This window comes from Rana temporaria, chromosome 11 (assembly GCF_905171775.1).
Source record: "Rana temporaria chromosome 11, aRanTem1.1, whole genome shotgun sequence".
Taxonomy (NCBI): domain Eukaryota; kingdom Metazoa; phylum Chordata; class Amphibia; order Anura; family Ranidae; genus Rana; species Rana temporaria.
In genome coordinates, this window is record NC_053499.1 from 96,859,780 (window position 1) to 96,877,490 (window position 17,711).

Consider the following 17,711-nt stretch of genomic DNA (forward strand, 5'->3'; position numbering starts at 1 on the left):
TGCATGACACACAGATCTAAATCCCTTTCCCCCCCCTCCTGATCTTCCCCTCCCCCCTCCCGCCCAAGCTCCTCCTCCCTTCTCCTTCCCCCCACCCTCCCCTCCACCCATACCTTGCCCCCATGTTCTTCATTTGGGGCTTTCTCATCCCCTCCCCCCCTTCCCCCTGATCTATCCTTGACCCTATGGTCATTTAGAGCTTTTTCTATTTGGCGCTCCAAGCGCTCTTTTGCTCCTCAGGCTAAGGTGGAGTTCTATTTTAGCCCGGTCTCCTATCCCCCAATACTGGGGAACTGAGGAAGGAGTACTCTCTGGGTCCCCCCTCTCCCATGCCCCACTCTAGTAACTTACTATCTTAACCCTCCCCGTCTCCCCCTCCACCCACCGCCCCCCCCACCCCCCCACTCCCCTCCTCCTCGGCCAACCGACATTATTAATAATTTTTTGGTATTGGAATGCCTAAGCTATGACACAATTCTGGTATCTCCTCCATAAACCTCAGTCTTGCCGAAATACCATCTTTCCTGCCTATTAGGCACGCTGGGAATCCCCAGTTATACTGAATATCATGCTCCTGCAAAACACCTAACAATGGTTTCAGGCTTCTTCTTCGTTTTAACGTCTCTTGTGACAGGTCTTGATAAATTTGAATATTATGTTGATCATATTCTAACGGCGATTTCCCTCTCAATTTTCTCCATAGTTGGTTTTTCTCTTCCCAGTTTTCAAATCGAACTATTATGTCCCTTGGATATTCCTGTGACCTCTCTCTCGAAAGTCTTATCCTATGCGCTCGTTCTATTCTTAGGGGGGAGGCTGTTTCTCTCTCTAATATTGGGTTACATATTTTCCTTATTATTTCTGGAAGGTCCTCAGCCTGTGTTGTGTCTGGAACTCCACGTATCCTAATATTCTTCCTTCTATCTCTGTTTTCCTGATCTTCTAGTTTGTACGCCTGTTCTCGTTGATTCAGTTTTAATGATTTTATTTCATCTTCTAATTTTTTAACTGAGATTACATTGTGGTCAACTTTTTTCTCCACTTCTTCCACTCTTTCCAGTATATGCCCCATGTTTCTCTCCATTTTTTCCATTTGCGATTTGAGTGATCGTTCTAAGGCAGCGAACATTCCTTCCATTTCCTTTTTTGTTGGCAAAAGTGTCATGTCCTGCGTTTCTTCCTTGTTTCCCTGTTCAAGGTCTGTTTCTCTGTCTTGGTCTGTTCTACTCTCTGAGAGTGATTCTGAGAGTGTTTCTAAGTCAGCCAATATATTGGTAGCTCCTTTTTTCTTATCCTTTTTCTTATCCTTTTCTGCCTGTCCTCCTCTACCCGTTAATGATTTTTCTAAATGCTGGGAATCTCCGTTTGTCGCGTGTGTCACGAAGTTGCACATCGGGCCTGGGCTTTGGCTTAACCGGGGGGCCTTTGGAGTTGCCCCTCCTTTCGTTACCTTTCCCCTTGTGGTCATCCTTCACCCCTCTTGGACTTACAGTAAGCCTACTTATTTTACCTGTGTTTCTTATAGTCCCCGAGATGAGGCTACTACCATTTATTAAACCTTTATAGAGAATCACTTTTTGACCTGTGGGGGCCGTGGTGTCCTTTATATTCCCTTTTTTTTCTCTCTTCTATATATGACTACAGGGCCTAAACGGGAGTTCTGGGTGTCGCAACCCAAGATGATTGCGCCGTTTTTTTTTTTTTTTGCTCTAATAAGCAGCTCACATACAGCTCACAAAACAGGTCACTTATATGGCTGTACTGAACTGCTTTTTTACCAATACATATCCGAGAATTTTCCTTGTCTTAAAACTGTTCACTTCCAAGACACGGGTAAAGTACTTACAGGGGAGTGTAGCTATTAGCTATAAATTTTTCCCGTCCAGCTATCCAGTTTCAGAACATGTTCTCAATGTATCGTAATCACTCCACACATAGACTTCCAGTATATAGTATACAGTTCAGCTGGTCGGTTACTTGTAACCTTTATGCTTAAGTGTCCACTGCTGTCTGTACGCTACCTGTCTGTCTGTAGCTTTCTTTAGTATTTATGTCCGGTATCTCTTTAATTTTTATTTTAAATAGTATATGATATTTCTCTTCTTACCATTGCATAGAGCAAGGATCCTCAAACTATGGCCCTCCAGCTGTTGTAGAACTACACATCCCATGAGGCATTGTAACACACTGACATTCACAGAGATGACTAGGCATGATGGGAATTGTAGTTCCTGAACAACTGGAGGGCCGTAGTTTGAAGACCCATGGCATAGAGGATAATTGAAGCAAACAGCTCATTTACTGACCCTTCTTGTATATCAGCTCCAGGTGTCGGTCTCGCCCCGTGACCTTCTATTACAAGGTCTCAGAGCTCTGCAATATGATGAGTTTGTACTGTATGCTATATAATGAGTTTGTACTGTATGCTATATTTACCCAGAAAGATTACCACTTTTAGTCCCGTTCACGACCAATTCATATGTTTACTGTAAAAAATAAGATACAATGTGCACTATATTATATTGCTGTCCTCCCGAGGGGTTCCAGGGGTGTTCCACATTGCAGGGTCTCGCTGTATCTGAGTTAATTTATCACATAGGAAAGGGAGAGGTATCAAGGGAGAAGCCACCGAAAAGCAATATAATTACAGGCACAGGAAATCGCATTAATAAGCACATATCCCTTGTGTCCCTTGCTGCCTGCCTTGTATCAGTCCTGTTAACTCCTTCAATGCAAGTGTCTCGTTGATATATATAAATATATATATTTTGGTTCTTAGTTCTTAGTTCATGGTAAAGCATTATACATTATACTCACCACTCTGATGAATGTAATATACTCACGATTCTGCTGGTACTAATCGTTTTCTAAAGAAAGGAGTGCCAAACAGGGACTGCTGCAGTATATTTCTGGTCTTACCCTCCTGTTGCTGTAGTCTGTGGGGCCAGGTACGGACACAATATTTTCTTGCTTGGTAAGGTGGATTACTTAAGCTGCAGGGCTGCGTTGTGCGTTGTGCTGCTTGATGCTAGGTCTCCTTTTCTATCAGTGCAGGTGCCAGTGTTATAATACACGGCTTACTACTGCCCAGCACACGACCTCCAACACGGACGCCCACAAACTCTGCAGAGCGAGGGGGAGAGGAACTCAAACGGGGAGAAAAAAAGAAAAACTTTCTGCTGTCACGAGGAGGCTCCAGTCCTCCTCACCTCACTGCGATCTCCCCCCGCTCTGCGCGTCGAGGCGTCTCCGAGTCACGCTCTCGTTCTCTCGCGATACCACATGTCGCCGCCGCCGTTCCGGGAAGGGAGCCGCAACGTACCTACACACGTATTGCGGGTGTTTGAGGATCTCCAGTCAGCCTGAGAATAGGGGGGCGAAGATTCGTCACGGAGACTACATCTCCAAGCCGGGGGGGGGGGGAGGAAGGGCGCTCCTACAGGGAGAGGGAGAGGTCCGGCTTCTACACATCTCCGATATCAGAGCGGGGTTGGAGAGCGAGGGCTCCCTTCTAGCTACTCCTCCATACTGACCGCACCATTCCAAGACTCCTCCCTTTCCCCACTGCGTGTTTTAAGGTGTTCCAGGAGCTTCTAAAGGACAAGCACCTCAAACTCCCTCCCATTGACCGTCATGTTAAAAAGTCTAAAAAATGTTTCTGCAAAACGCACAAAGACGCTCTTTTCTAAATCGCTGACATGGCCACATTTTTAAGTTTATCAACATTAATTTCATATCGATGCGTTCACAAGGGCCGTGTCTTTCAAACGGTGAAGTCGCTGTAACGATCGCATGTACGGTTGTGGATTTATTAAGGTTTGTTTGAAGGCATAATTCATGTATTTGGTCTGTGAATTAAAAGGCGTTTGTAATGGTATTTCTTTCCATAAATAGCTTTCTACCTCAGTGCAATATTCCTCCTCACTGACCTGGGGGGAGGGGAAACCTCTTGAGGGAGGAGGGGGCGACCAGGAAGTCAGGATACTCTCTACTTTGCAGATAGAGAAAGGAGCTGTGTGTCCTAAAGATACTGTAGTGGTTATGGTGAATGGCTTTGGTGCGGGCTCAGCAATTCAGCATTCCCACTCGTATTTTCCTCAGGGAATGCATTTTCTAGTTAGTGGGAATGCTTTAATAAGCATTCCCAGTATTGATATCCGTAAATTTATTATTAGTGGGAATGCTTTAATAAGCATTCCCAGTATTGATATTCGTTTTTTATTATTCTTCTTCTTAATTTTAATTTTATTCCGTACGTTTTTTGGCTCTGCGTAACTTCTGCATACTTTCAGCTATTGAGACCATTCAACTTTTAAAATGTTCATCTCGTTTAGCTAACGATGGGACTTCTTCAAGTTTTTTTGTACTATTTATACTTTTTAAAATATTAAGCTTTTAGACACTTTTTTTTAACATTGAAGTCAATGAGAACATCCTTTTTCCTGCTTCAAAACACACGTTCTGCCAAAAGCTTCAGCTCCTTCATACTTTCACTTACAGACACCAAACAAACTTTAAAGCGGTCACAAAATATTCAGCTATCCAAACATGACTTTTCAGATTGATATTTTTTACGGTTTTTGTGAAAACACAATTTACGTTTAGCGATTTTTTCAGAAAATGTAATCGGTTATAATGTAACCCTATGGAAGGGATTTAGAGTGTGTCATGTGACCTTTACAGTGGAGATCTTTGAAAAAAAAATTATCTTTAAAAAAAGGGGGAACAAATTGCTCTCACGCCCAAAAGATCTACTTGTCATACACAATTTATATATCAAAATGTAGGTATGCTTGTCTGGTTTCAGGCAATGTGATCAGTTTTGTGATACGTATTTTAGTTTTAGTTCCAGGAGCTTCTAAAGGACAAGAGCGACAAAACCACTCTCATTGACCGTCATGTTAAAAATTTTAAAAATGTTCCTGCAAAACACACAAAGACGCTCTTTTCTAAATCGCTGGCATGGCCACAATTTTAAGTTTATCAACATAAATTTCATATCGATGTGTTCACAAGGGCCGTGTCTTTCAAACGGTGAAGTCGCTGTATCGATCGCATGTACGGTTGTGGATTTATTACGTTTTGTTTGAAGGCTTCGATAACTGATTTTGTGTGTGGATGAAAGCGTTTCTAATGGTATTTTGATTACCTAAATAGCTTTCTTTACCTCAGTGCAGTCCTCCTCCCCCACCTCATGTGGAGAAAGCCTCTTGAGGGGGGAGGGGCGACCAGTCAAGTCAGGACACTCTCTATATTGCAGATAGAGAAAGGAGCTGTGTGATATTAGGCTTTATAAGTACTGAAGGAACACTGCTTGTATGTCCTAATGATAGTGTAGTGGTTATGGTGAATGGCTTTTGTGCGGGCTCAGCAATTCAGCTATTCAGCATTCCCACTCGCATTTTCCTCAGGAAATGCATTGTCTAGTTGTTAATTTTAATTTTAACTTTAATTTTATTCCGTACGTTTTTTGGCTCTGCGTAACTTCTGCATACTTTCAGCTATTGAGACCATTCAACTTTTAAAATGTTCATCTCGTCCAGCTAACGATGGGACTTCTTCAAGTTTTTTTGTACTATTTATACTTTTTAAAATATTAAGCTTTTAGACACTTTTTTTTAACATTGAAGTCAATGCGAACATCCTTTTTCCCGCTTCAAATCACACGCGCTGCCAAATGCTTCTTCTCCTTCATACTTTCACTTACAGACACCAAACAAACTTTAAAGCGGTCACAAAATATTCAGCTATCCGAAAATGACTTTTTAGATTGATATCTTTTACGGTTTTTGTGAAAACGCAATTTACGTTTAGTGATTTTTTCAGAAAATGTTATCGGTTATAATGTGTTTCTATGGAGCAGCTTTAGAGTGTGTCATGTGACCTTTACAGCACAGATCATCCACAAAAAAAAATTATCTTTAAAAAAGGGGGAACAAATTGCTCTCACACCCACAAGATCTACTTGTCATACACAATTTATATATCAAAACGTAGCTATGCTTGTCTGGTTTCAGGCAATGTGATCAGTTTTGCGATAGGCATTTGACTTTTAGTTCCAGGAGCTTCTAAAGGACAAGCGCCTCAAACTCCCTCCCATTGACCGTCATGTTAAAAAGTCTAAAAAATGTTTCTGCAAAACGCACAAAGACGCTCTTTTCTAAATCGCTGACATGGCCACATTTTTAAGTTTATCAACATAAATTTCATATCGATGCGTTCACAAGGGCCGTGTCTTTCAAACGGTGAAGTCGCTGTAACGATCGCATGTACGGTTGTGGATTTATTAAGTTTTGTTTGAAGGCGTATTTCACGTATTTGGTCTGTGAATAAAAGGCGTTTGTAATGGTAATTCTTTCCATAAATAGCTTTCTACCTCAGTGCAATATTTCTCCTCACTGACCTGGGGGGGGGAGAAAACCTCTTGAGGGGGGAGGGGCGACCAGGAAGTCAGGATACTCTCTACTTTGCAGATAGAGAAAGGAGCTGTGTGTCCTAAAGATACTGTAGTGGTTATGGTGAATGGCTTTGGCGCGGGCTCAGTAATTCAGCATTCCCACTCGCATTTTCCTCAGGAAATGCATTTTCTAGTTATTCTTATTATTCCATACGTTTTTTGGCTCTGTATAACTTCTGCATACTTTCAGCTATTGAGACCATTGAACTTTTAAAATGTTCATCTCGTTCAGCTAACGATGGGACTTCTTCAAGTCTTTTTGTACTATTTATACTTTTTAAAATATTAAGCTTTTAGACACTTTTTTTAACATTAAAGTCAATGAGAACATCCTTTTTACCGCTTAAAATCTCACGTGCTGCCAAAAGTTTCAGCTCCTTCATACTTTCACTTACAGACACCAAACAAACTTTAAAACGGTCACAAAATATTCAGCTATCCGGTAATGACTTTTCAGATTGATATCTTTTATAGTTTTTGTGAAAAAGCAATTTACGTTTAGTAATTTTTTCAGAAAATGTTATCGATTATAATGGAAAATTGTTATACTTACCTTAGGTAATTTTCCTTTCCTGGCCTGTCCTCACGTCAGCACAACATGGGTTAATCCCCTCCTCCGGTCCACCAGTACCACCTTCTTCTAGCTAATAAGTAGGGGGCCCTTCCTCCCAGTCCTTGTTCCACTAATTTGGCGGACGACAGACTATAGGGAGGGAAAGGCTGTGCTGACGTGAGGACAGGCCAAGAAAGGAAAATTACCGAAGGTAAGGATAACAATTTTCCGTTTTCCTGGCCAGTCCTCCCGTCGGCACATCATGGGATTTAATTTAGCACCCTAGGGCGGGAAAAAGTATATAAGACTCGGACGACAACTGTTAATGCTGCTTAAGTAAATATATTGATTCTTTTTCTTTTATTTATTTCTTATATTTTCTTTTTTTTTTTTTTTTTTTTATCTTGTCTGAAAAGGTGCCGATACTACGGCATTTCCGAAACTAGACGCCTTGGCTGACGTCACGTCTAGATTGTAATGCCTCGCGAAGGTCTTGCAGGAACTCCAGCTGGCCGTCCTGCATATTTCTTCAATTGGTATTTTGGCAAATGCTGCCCAAGAGGCTGCCACCCCTCTGGTAGAATGAGCTCTAGTTGCCTGTGGAGGCGTCAGCCCTTGTTTCTCGTACGTGAGCTTTATTATTTTGGTGATCCAGGTTTAAATTACTCTTGTTGAAGCGGCTTGTCCTTTTTTAGGCCCAGATGGTAAGATGAAAAGGGAATCTGTTTTGCGCATTTGTTGAGAACGGTGCAGATAAATTGAAACAAGGTTGACCATGTCCAGAGGCCTGAGATCTAGTTCTTCTTCTTGTCTAGGCGTTAATGTAAAGCTAGGTAACACCGCCTCCCAGTCAAGGTGAAACTTTGAAACTACCTTCGGTGTTGTTATTGGTGAAGGTCTCAGAATCACTTTGTCTGGAAGAATGATGCAGTATGGTTCCTTACTGGACAGGGCCGCTAGCTCGGAAACCCTCCTTGCCGATGTTACGGCGATGAGAAACACCAGCTTAAGTGTTAGAAACCAGAATGGGCAAGATTCTGCCGGTATAAAAGGATGTTGAAGCAGTGCTTTTAGTACTGTGCCTAAGTGCCAGGCCGGAAATAGAGACTTTCTTGGAGGATTTATCTTCATGGTCGCTTTTAAGAATTGTTTTACCAGTGGTTCGTCTGCCCACCTGTATCCTGAAAAACCCGACAAAGCTGAAATTTGTACTTTTAATGTACTATGGGCTAAGCCTTTGTTTAGAGCAGATTGTAAAAAGTCCAGTACTTGTGCCACATTCGGTTTTATTGGAGAAAAATTTTGTTGTGACGCAAAGGTTGAAAACTTTGCCCAAATCCTGTTGTAGGTGACGTTGGTCGAGGCTTTCCTAGACTTTAATAGAGTTGAAATTGCTTCCTCTGAAATGCCTTGTGCCTGAAGTCTGGTTGATTCAGCAGCCAAGCCATCAGTTGCAACCTGTTTGGGTTGGGATGTACCCATTGGCGCTGCCATAGGAGATCCCTCTTTAGTGGTAGCCGTATCGGGGGAGCCGACGACATGTGAAGGAGTAGAGGGAACCACGGCCTCTGTGGCCAAAAGGGGAGAATTATTATTGCATGTACCCTCTCCCTCGCAATTTTTAGCAAAGTCCTCATTACTAGCGGCACTGGCGGAAAGATGTAAACTAGGGGAAAATCCCATGGAATGGAGAAGGCATCTTGGGTCAAGGCTTTGTTGCAACGGAACCTGGACACAAAGTGAGGTGTCTTTGCATTGACTCGCGTCGCCATCAGATCCACTGAGGGTGTCCCCCACTCGGAAAAGATTGGTTCCAGGAACTTCTCGTTCAAGGCCCATTCGTTCTTGTCGGGGAAGTCCCGACTCAAGTGATCCGCGATGGAATTCTGGCTGCCCGGGATATAAGCTGCTGTTAGGGCTTCCAGGTGTGCTTCGGCCCAAACAAATATCTTGGTTGCCACCTGCAAAAGTGGTAAGCTCTTGGTTCCGCTCTGTCTGGCTACATATGCTACTGCTGTCTTGTTGTCTAACATTAGTTTGACTCGAGCACCCTGTACCAGTTTCTCGAAGGCCTGCAGGGCCATGTATGCTGCTTGCAGCTCCAAAAGGTTGGAGTGTCGGGATTCCATCTTGCTCCAAACTCCTTGCACCTGCCTGCCGAGGCAGTGAGCACCCCAGCCCCGGAGGCTGGCATCCGAAGTTATCAGAACCCTGTCCCCGGGGCTGAGGGGCATGCCCCGCGACAGGTTCTCTGACGACTTCCACCAAGCTAGGTTCTGTCGAATCCGGCCTGGTATGAGAATCCTCTGATGGAGAGTGGTACCGTCCCATTGGTTCAGGAAGGTTGCCTGGAAGGCTCTTGTGTGGAATCTTGCCCAAGGAATGGTTGGGCTTGCTGCAGTAAACATCCTGAGTAGGGTCATACAATCTCTTGCCGTTAGCGATGTTGACTTCATCACGCTGCTGACGCAGGCTACCAACTCTGCCTTTTTCCGTTCGGGTAGAAGGACCAGGCCTCTGTTTGTATTGAAAATCAGTCCTAGATATTCCATCTGTTGTGAGGGAATTAACTGGCTCTTTTGCCTGTTGATGATCCAGCCAAATCTTGATAGGATTTCTAGAACCATCTCGCGTTGAGACGCCAGTTCTTCGCTCGAACGTGCTACTACCAGGATGTCGTCTAGGTAGTGAAATATCTTTATGCCTTTCAGGCGAATGACGGCAATAACGGCTACAAAGATCTTGGAAAATACTCGAGGGGCTGTGTTGATGCCGAACGGCAAACACCTGAACTGGAAGTGGTCTTCTCCCACCAAGAATCTTAGGTATCTTTGGTGGCTCTCGTTGATTGGAACGTGCAGATATGCATCTGTTAGATCTAATGATATCAGCCAATCTCCTGGTTGCAGCACAGAGATGATTGTAAATACAGACTCCATTTTGAACGTCCTGGGTTCTATGAAGTGGTTCAGAAATCTCAGGTCCAGAACTGGTCTGAGATCCCCTGATGCTTTGGGAACTAGAAAAATTGGAGAGTATACCACTTTTCCCTGTTGGCCTAGGGGTACCGGCGAAATTGCATTTTTTTGCTGTAAACCGGTTAAATATTCTTGTAAGCATTTCCGTCTCTTCTGATCTGTTGGCCATTTTGTGTGGACCACCGTATTGGGTGGTTTCTTCCGAAAAGATATTTTGTAACCGTACTTGACTGTCTTGCGGACCCATTGGTCCTTGACTTCTTCCGCCCATACTTCCCAAAAGGACATTAATCTGGCGCCCACCTGGGGAGGATGGGCGGTTAATCTGTCAAAAAGACTTTTCAGTTTTCTTTGCGGTCTGCGCCGCTCTAGACTTTACCTTCCGTAAGAAGGAATTTTGTGGATTTCTCCAGTAAGGTCTAGTATACTCCCGTCCTGGTCTGTATGACCTGGCGTCATACCCCTTTTTGTAGTCTGGTTGAGCGGGTCGGATGGGTCGGATGGCCTGCTGTCTTTTCCTGGGTCTTTGTGGTATTAGACCCGATTTTCCCCCTGTAGCTCGACTAATAGCCTCCTCTAGGGTCTTTCCAAACAGCACTTTGCCGTTAAAGGGAATATTGCAGAGACTCAATTTTGAGGTGCTGTCTGCTCCCCAATGCCGCAACCAGAGCGCCCTCTTTGCTGTCACTGCAAAAGCCATTATCTTTGCGAGCAATTTTGGCAAATCCATCGCAGCTTCTGCTATGAAATCGGCGGCAAGATCGAATTCTTCCATTGACTGTATAGCTGATTCCGAGCCTGTATCTGCTTTTGGGGCTGCCTGAGTTCTCGCGGTCCAGACCTTTAATGCTCTGGAAACTGAGGTTAGGGCAATGGCCGGACGGCACGCTGCCCCTGCGGCTGAGTACACCTTTTTTAGGTCTGTGTCTGCTCGTCTGTCCATTGGGTCTTTAAAGGTCGTGGAATCTTGTAACGGCAAGGCGACCTGTTTGGCCAGGCGCTGTAAAGCCGCGTCTATGCCCAACGGAGACTCCCAAAGATTTGCTTCTGGGGTATTAAACGGGTACAACTTAGAAAAACGATTTTGTGTGTTTGCCTTCTTTTCTGGCTTCTCCCATTCCTCCTCGAACCATTCTTGGATCTCTGGCAAGAGGGGGAAGGTAACCCCCTTGTCTTTTCCGGCTAGGAAAAAATCTTTTAATTTTTTCAGGTGGCTGAACATCTTGATCCCAGTCAATGGCCTCCTTTACGGCCGTGACAATGATTCAATATGGCAAGAGGGGGAAGGTAACCCCTTGTCTTTTCCGGCTAGGAAAAAATCTTTTAATTTTTTCAGGTGGCTGAACATCTTGATCCCAGTCAATGGCCTCCTTTACGGCCGTGACAAATGATTCAATATGTTGAAAATCAAACAAATATTCTGAGGGCTCTTCCTGCGCTGGCGATTCGTCGCGCCGTGGCTGACTGGCGCTACTAAGATTAGATTTTGCCCCAGGGGTTTTGGTGGCTGAAGCTGATTGAATGCCTTCCGCCACTGCGTCTTGGATATAGTCTCTAATCCTTCTCGCCTCTGCTTCTCTGTCTGTAGCCACGTCCCTAATGCAGCCGGTGCAAAGAAGTTTGCCAGGTTCGGATGGTGCCGAACATGCCCAACAAAGACCATCGTCTGGGCGAGGTCTTGATACATTTGGTTCTGCTACAGTCGCGGAGTGACTGGATTTGCGTGCTGGACTAGAATGGGACTCATGCGTTGCCCGAGAGCCAGACGCTTGCGGAGATTTTGAGCGGTGGCGGGACTTTTTTCTCCGTTCATGTCTTATCTTAGGGCTTCTGCTCCTAAAAAGACAACCAAGAAACACTACCTTTAGCTCTTGGTATTGCACTCTTTTACATTATGGCCCCCGTTGACCCCTCCTACCTGTCCGGTGATCTTGGTGCATTCTGGGGCTGTGGTGAGCTCATGCTGTATAAAGAAGCAGGATACGCACATCAGGTGGCGAAGCAAACCGTTATAGTGTCTAATCTCTATATCTTTCTTTTTTTTATTTTTTTTTGCAAGAAAATATTATATATTAATTTTTTTTTTTTTTTAAATAAATAAATAGAAACGTGTATACCTCTATATTTACACGGCAAGACAAACACATCCCCCCCTTTTTTTTTTTTTTTACAAACTATATATCTATATTTTCTTTTTTTTTTTTTTTTTTTTCACCTTAATTATGTCTATTCATACATCTATTTAATTTTACCTTTAAGGAGGCAGCAAAGTGTCTCAGGGTGGCAGCAGTATAAGGGGAAAGATTGTTTCTTTGAAGACCTGTAGATCAGGAAAAAAAAAAACAGCACATTTGACAAGCACAGCGCTGACACCAGTTTCTCTCACTCACTCACTCCTCCTTTGCTGGAGGCTTACCGAGAGCTTCCTCTCCCTAGGCAGTGGCAGAACGCACTGAGCCTTCTGCCTAGGAGAGTTTTTCTAGCCGATCCAGGCACGCCCACGGCGCGCCCCCGGCACCGCCCTCCCCTCTGACGTCACCGCCGCTCGACAGAAGGCAGAGAGAGGAGGGGCGGCGCGCTCCTACGGAGCTCAGTTGAGCCAGGGAAACCAAGCTTAATCCACGTGTAACAGCATATGGAGGGAGACACACCACAGCCCTGAAAACAGTAAGCTTTATATAAGCTAAAATGCCCGCGGCCATGCACCTGGCGTCCAGTATCATAAAGGGGCATACCTTTATTACCTCTGGACCTTCCAACCCCAGGAGAGGCTGAACCTGGGTGGGGAGGGTTCGGCAGGGGGGTTTTCTTTTTCCAATTCGTCTGTAGCATCTGTTTAGGAAGAGTCTTAGGTGGTCTGGCGTCCGACCAAAAAAAAGGAACAAGGACTGGGAGGAAGGGCCCCCTACTTATTAGCTAGAAGAAGGTGGTACTGGTGGACCGGAGGAGGGGATTAACCCATGATGTGCTGAAGAGAGGACTGGCCAGGAAAATGTGTTTCTATGGGAGTGATTTAGAGTGGATGATGACATCACTAGAGTCGAGAGCTGTAAAATAAATACAATTATTTTATAAAGGGGGAACAAATTGCTCTCACGCCCACAAAATCTACTTGTCATACACAATTTATATATCAAAATGTAGGTATTTTTGTCTGGTTTCAGGCAATGTGGTCAGTTTTGTGATAGGCATTTTACTTTTAGTTCCTGGAGCTTCTAAAGGACAAGAGTCCCAAAATTCCTCCCATTGACCGTCGTGTTAAAAAGTCTAAAAAATGTTCCTGCAAAACGCACAAAGATGCTCTTTTCTAAATCGCTGACATGGCCAAATTTTTAAGTTTATCAACATAAATTTCATATTGATGCGTTCACAAGGGCCGTGTCTTTCAAACGGTGAAGTCGCTGTATCGATCGCATGTACGGTTGTGGATTTATTAAGGTTTGTTTGAAGGCTTATTTCACTTATTCGGTGTGTGGATTAAAAGCGTTTGTAATTGTATTTCTTTCCCTAAATAGCTTTCTTTACCTCAGTGCAATATTCCTCCTCACTGACCTGGGGAGGGGGAAACCTCTTGAGGGGGGAGGGTCGACCAGGAAGTCAGGACATACTCTACTTTGCAGATAGAGAAAGGAGCTGTGTGTCCTAAAGATAGTGTAGTGGTTATGGTGAATGGCTTTGGTGCGGGCTCAGCAATTGAGCTATTCAGCATTCCCACGCATTTTCCTCAGGAAATGCATTTTCTAGTTCTGTACGTTTTTTGGCTCTGCGTAACTTCTGCATACTTTCAGCTATTGAGACCATTCAACTTTTAAAATGTTCGTGGAGCTTCTAAAGGACAAGAGCGCCAAAATTTCTCTCATTGACTGTAATGTTAAAACGTCTAAAAAATTTCCCAGCAAAACACACAAAGACACTCTTTTTTAAATCGCTGACATGCCCACATTTTTAAGTTTATCAACATAAATTTTATACCGATTCGTTCACAAAAGCCTTGTGCTTCAAACGGTGAAGTCGCTGTATCGATCGCATGTATAGTTGTGGATTTATTAAGGTTTGTTTGAAGGCGTATTTCACGTATTTGGTCTGTGAATTAAAAAGCGTTTGTAATGGTATTTCTTTCCATAAATAGACCAGGAAGTCAGGACATACTCTACTTTGCAGATAGAGAAAGGAGCTGTGTGTCCTAAAGATAGTGTAGTGGTTATGGTGAATGGCTTTGGTGCGGGCTCAGCAATTCAGCTATTCAGCATTCCCACGCATTTTCCTCAGGAAATGCATTTTCTAGTTCTGTACGTTTTTTGGCTCTGCGTAACTTCTGCATACTTTCAGCTATTGAGACCATTCAACTATTAAAATGTTCATCTCGTTCAGCTAACGATGTGACTTCTTCAAGTTTTTTTGTACTATTTATACTTTCTAAAATATTAAGCTTTTAGGCACTTTTTTTAACATTGAAGTCAATGAGAACATCCTTTTTACCACTTAAAATCTCATGTGCTGCCAAAAGTTTCAGCTCCTTCATACTTTCACTTACAGACGCCAAACAAACTTTAAAATGGTCACAAAATATTCAGCAATCCGGCTATGACTTTTCAGATTGATATCTTTTATAGTTTTTGTGAAAAAGCAATTTACGTTTAGTGTTTTTTTCAGAAAATGTTATCGGTTATAATGTATTCCTATGGAGGGGATTTAGAGGGTGTCATGTGACCATTACAGTGCAGATCATTGAAAAAAAATGATCTTTAAAAAAAGGGGAACAAATTGCTCTCACGCCCACAAGATCTACTTGTCATACACAAATTATATATCAAAACATAGGTATTTTTGTCTGGTTTCAGGCAATGTGATCAGTTTTGTGATACGCATTTTATTTTTAGTTTGTGGAGCTTCTAAAGGACAAGAGCCCCAAAATTTCTCTCATTGACTGTAATGTTAAAAAGTCTAAAAAAAAATTCTGCACAACACACAAAGACACTCTTTTTTAAATCGCTGACATGGCCACATTTTTAAGTTTATCAACATAAATTTTATACCGATTCGTTCACAAAAGCCTTGTTTTTTCAAACGGTGAAGTCGCTGTATCGGTCGCATGTACGGTTGTAGATTTATTAAGGTTTTTTTGAAGGCTTAATTCATGTATTTGGTCTGTGAATTAAAAGCGTTTGTAATGCTATTTCTTTCCATAAATAGCTTTCTTTACCTCAGTGCAATATTCCTCCTCACTGACCTGGGGGGGGAAACCTCTTGAGGGGGAGGGGCGACCAGGGAGTCAGGATACTCTCTACTTTGCAGATAGAGAAAGGAGCTGTGTGTCCTAAAGATAGTGTAGTGGTTATGGTGAATGGCTTTGGTGCGGGCTCAGCTATTCAGCATTCCCACGCGCATTTTCCTCAGGAAATGCATTTTCTAGTTCCGTACGTTTTTTGGCTCTGAGTAACTTCTGCATACTTTCAGCTATTGTGACCATTCAACTTTTAAAATGTTCATCTCGTTCAGCTAACGATGGGATTTCTTCAGGTTTTTTTTGTACTATTTATACTTTTTAAAATATTAAGCTTTTAGACACTTTTTTTTAACATTGAAGTCAATGAGAACATCCCTTTTACCGCTTAAAATCTCATGTGCTGCCAAAAGTTTCAGCTCCTTCATACTTTCACTTACAGACACCAAACAAACTTTAAAACGGTCACAAAATATTCAGCTATCCGGCTATGACTTTTCAGATTGATATCTTTTATAGTTTTTGTGAAAAAGCAATTTACGTTTAGTGATTTTTTCAGAAAATGTTATCGATTATAATGTATTTCTGTGGGAGCTGCTTTAGAGTGGGTCATGTGATCATTAGAGCACAGATCATTAAAACAAAATTATCTTTAAAAAAGGGGGAACAAATTGCTCTCACGCCCACAAGATCTACTTGTCATACACAATTTATATATCAAAACGTAGGTATTTTTGTTTCAGGCAATGTGGTCAGTTTTGTGATACGCATTTTACTTTTAGTTGAGGGAGCTTCTAAAGGACAAGAGTTAGAAAATTTCTCCCATTGACGGTCATGTTGAAAAGTCTTTAAAATGTTCCTGCAAAACGCACAAAGACGCTCTTTTTAAATCGCTGACATGGCCACATTTTTTAATTTATCAACATAAATTTCATATCGATGCGTACACAAGGGCCGTGTATTTCAAACGGTGAAGTCGCTGTATCGATCGCATGTACGGTTGTGGATTTATTAAGGTTTGTTTGAAGGCTTATTTCACTTATTAGGTGTGTGTGGATTAAAGGCGTTTGCAAAGGTAATTCTTTCCCTAAATAGCTTCCTTTACCTCAGTGCAATATTCCTCCTCACTGACCTGGGGGGGAGAAAACCTCTTGAGGGGGGAGGGGCGACCAGGAAGTCAGGACACTCTCTACTTTGCAGATAGAGAAAGGAGCTGTGTGTTAGTGGGCGTCCTGCTCACCCCCTCCCCCCTCAAGAGGCTTTCTCCACACCAGGGAAAAAGCCTTGCATTACTGTGTGGAGTTACAGACAGAAGAACAGGAAGTGAGGGATTCTCAGAAGAAATAAGGACATTTAAAAGCAAAATCAAAGGATGAGGTAAGTAAAGGAGGACTGCACTAAAGTAAAGGAAGCTATTTAGGGAAAATTACTTTACCTTTACAACACCTTTAATTATCAAAGAGAGGCTTTATAAGTACTGAAGAAACACTGCTTGTATGTCCTACAGATAGTGTAGTGGTTATGGTGAATGGCATTGGTGCGGGCTCAGCAATTCAGCTATTCAGCATTCCCACGCATTTTCCTCAGGAAATGCATTTTCTAGTTCTTAATTATTGACTCATCATATACAGGTACACTATCCCATACCCAAAACATATATATGTTTAGTATTTAAATATTTCTCTAATATTTACCTTTTTAACAAACAACGATCTTCTGGATCTATTTATCCAATAGATTTAACTGTATTGCCAACAAATTTGGTATATATATGTCCCTCTGACCCCTTGATCGTCATTAGTAAGTATAAATGACCACTCCAAAACATAACATAATATAGTACAATATTAATTATTGTGTTATTTCCGTTAAATCCCTTACTTGCTGATTTAAACAGTTCCCAATCTGTTCCCAAACATGTTTTTTCAAAACGTGAGCTGTTGGATTTTATTGTTACATTGTTTCCATGGTGACCACCATACAGACTCGGCTTGCTAGTGTAATTAAATCCCCTCCCCTAACATGGCCATCATCCAATGCCTGATAAAGGAGTACGAATACTCTGAACGCTCGCACCACCCCGCTGACACGACCCTGAAGTGACCAGACCTGGAAGTGACACCGTTCACTGTGCACCGCCGATCGTGTTCCATCCATCCGGAAGCATCATCTCCAGCTTTGTTCCCAGAGGACAGACCCGACTGCGGACACCCGTCCACAACAGCGACGCCAGACTCACCTTCCCCTTCTCTTTGTACCGAAAGTCAGAGTGGATGATCCACACTATCCATGCCTGTTTCTACCACTATCCTGTGAGTGCAATAGTTTTTATTGTGTCTTATAAAAAGCGCTGTTCTCTCTCCCCTTCTTGTATTACAGAGTTCTTTTACTTTTTTTGAACTGGTTGCCCTCTTTGAACAGTTATCTATCTACCTTACATGGATTAATCCCCCAAAAAAAGACTAAAAAAACTACTGTTACCACCCCATTCTCCCTCCC

The 17,711-nt window shown here is 42.8% G+C and overlaps 1 pseudogene; it reads left to right on the plus strand.

Annotated features, from left to right (window-relative positions):
• Positions 1-17,711, plus strand: part of LOC120917474 — a 1,233,721-nt pseudogene that overhangs the window by 1,051,450 nt on the left and 164,560 nt on the right.